Raw genomic sequence first — 2,746 nt, 5'->3', positions numbered from 1 at the left:
CTGCATCCGTGTCCTTGACTTGAATGCAACGCCCCAAACCTTGCAATGCCAAACCTATTAAACATCCTGGAGACAACGACTGATCCTTTTTACTGACGGCAGCCCATTGGTTCTTTTTCATCGCTGACACTGGATTGCCCAATCAAATATCCCTGTGTGTGCTAGAGTTTAGAGTGGTTTGGAAGTGGCTCATAAAGAAGGACAAACAAAAGTGAAGAGGCAGAGCTAAAGGGGTTAGAAAGAAAAATAAACTTGAAATAGATTCAGCACAATGTGCCAAATTAAGCGACACGTTAGCGTCTCACCGTCAACAGTAGAACCAGCAACAACTATTAAGAAGCCCTGACTGCAGCAGCCCCTGTTTAATGCCTCCTTTTATGAGCCACTGCTAATAGCTAAAGTGTAACTTTTAATTGTTACAGTGCGGGGTAATTATCCCAACAACTGTACCAACCTGATCAGATAGAAAAAAAAAACTGCTTCAGTAACAGTAATCAAACTCCAGGACTGATTTGTATTCCCAGTCTTACCTACTGTGCATCAACATTGAAGGTGCAAAATAGATTTTCTTCAGAAGCTGCAGGGAGAGCAAGCAAGGAGGATGCATTTTGGCTTTCAGGGCCCCACAATTATCAAACTTTTTGAAAGTGTCCTTTCTACTGCAATTAAAGGTTTATGAACGTCCAGTTAAAGTTAATTTGGAAAACATCAGATTAGCATAGATTGCCTTTGTGTTGAGGTGGATCAGGGATCTTGTCCGTCCATGTAGAAAGACATGACAGTGAGTAGACTGCACTTGAATCTATAAAGAGATCCAAACTCCAGTTTCTAAATTCTAGTATTCATTCACACCCCCAGTAAGTATAAAATTATTTATTATTATGTCAAATTATAAATATCTGGACCTCCTGGATCTGGCTCTGGTCCAGTCTCAAGCTGTAATTTTATTCACGTTGGATACATTCTGCTGTTTAAGTGGATTCGGATGAAGACCCAGTTTGTTGAATCTGTTCAGATTCTATTGTGTATAAATGCCCACAGCCTTTGGAACACTGAGGTTACTTCATTGATATGAATATGATGCCAGGCACTATGATAAATATGCCAGTCACTTTAAATCTCAATTGCAAATTTTAGGTTGTTATTAACCCTTTTGCCCTTAAACTGTATATTTGCTCCTCAGTCTCAAAGTGTCTATATATTTTATTCTTACTCTTCCTATATTTATTGTGGTTCTTTTTCACCGATATCACTAATCTGCATCATTCTGGACAAACCAGTCAATGCTTTTCATCAGCACCATGAAAAAAGAGATACAAGGTTTTTGCTATTTTTTTTATTTGCAGGTGTGTATCATATACTTTACTGACTTTGACAGAAAGATCTCTTTCTACATATAAATATGTATAAAAGCTCCCTAAAAATAATCCAGATGACTTGTAAGTGGATTTTCTAACAGACTATTAGATTCTGTAAATCATTCATAATAATTTGAATGCGAGTTGAAAATTTAAAATGCATTTGCATCAGAAGATAAACCATTTTATGCTGGATACTTTCTTACCAAGAAACGGTTTGACTGTCAAAGAAATGAAACAAAAACTAAATTAAAACCAATGATGCCTATCAAATTCTTTCCATGACAAAGAAGTTTGCCAAGACATGCCATGACTTTAGCCAAACAGGACACACCCACAAATTTTGCTTTTAACTTTCATGTCCTGCACTGCTGTGTAGTGAATCTGGTAAAGGGGAAGCGGAAAGTTTAAGGCTGACTCGACAACTGATTAAAACGATTATAAAACTGTTAATCAAATTATTCCTTGTTGGAACAATCACCGTTTTGCTCTACAGATGTGCACTGTATAACTCATTCAAAGTAAGTATCTTAAATTACAGTAAATGCAAATCATAAGGGTAGGCTTGGCAGGGAATTCCCTTGTGACGGGGCAAGGGCAGGGTTTGTGAAAGTGAGATCCAAGGGGCAAAATAAAAGCACTGAACCAAATACAGAGAGAGCAAGCAGATCACCAGAGTCTTCACAAACGCACATAATCTGCAATCTTTCTCATCATGTCAACAGGTCAGTAATAGATTTCAAAAACATTGCATGAAATATGAATAGAATAAGCAATTTTCTGCTGCTCGCTTGTCACAAAGAGTCACCAGAGCATAGTGTCTGTACATGTTTGATTTGGCTTTGAGTTTTCACACTGAAAGGAGATTGGCATCCATCATTAATCAAACCAGCAATCTTTTCCTTACTAAGCAAATATATTGAGAGAAATGTTGTTACGTGTGTTAGATTATGATTGTCATTGTAATAATACAATGGTGCAAATAAATACAGCCTGCCTGGAAGTTAGTACAAATTGCATTGTGTATTTTCAGAGTAACAATCTCAACACATTTTTAAATGTGTTTTTGAACAGATTTTTCTTATCTGATTAAGAAAATGGATGCTGATGAAGAAATTCTCCTCAAGAAGCTGAAAGCACTGGTTACAAATATCAAATGGAGCCCAAAGGAGGTCGCTGACTTGTTTGATGCTCTTTTGAAGAGATTTGAGTCATCAGTAAATGACAAATCACATCTCCTCATGTGGATGATCAAAATGTTGCACTGCATAGAGATTCACTTTATTACTTCAGACTGGAAAAATGAAGATGGAAAAACACTTCTGGAACTAGTCAAAGAAAAAACTGTAACAGATGAAACCTTGAAGGAATATTTAGCCAATGACAGA

Source organism: Haplochromis burtoni, unplaced genomic scaffold (genome assembly GCF_018398535.1).
Source record: "Haplochromis burtoni strain Fernald_Lab_line unplaced genomic scaffold, NCSU_Asbu1 Contig_1676, whole genome shotgun sequence".
Taxonomy (NCBI): Eukaryota; Metazoa; Chordata; class Actinopteri; order Cichliformes; family Cichlidae; genus Haplochromis; species Haplochromis burtoni.
The sequence above is the reverse complement of the archived record's forward strand: the minus strand, read 5'-3'. Positions refer to the sequence as shown.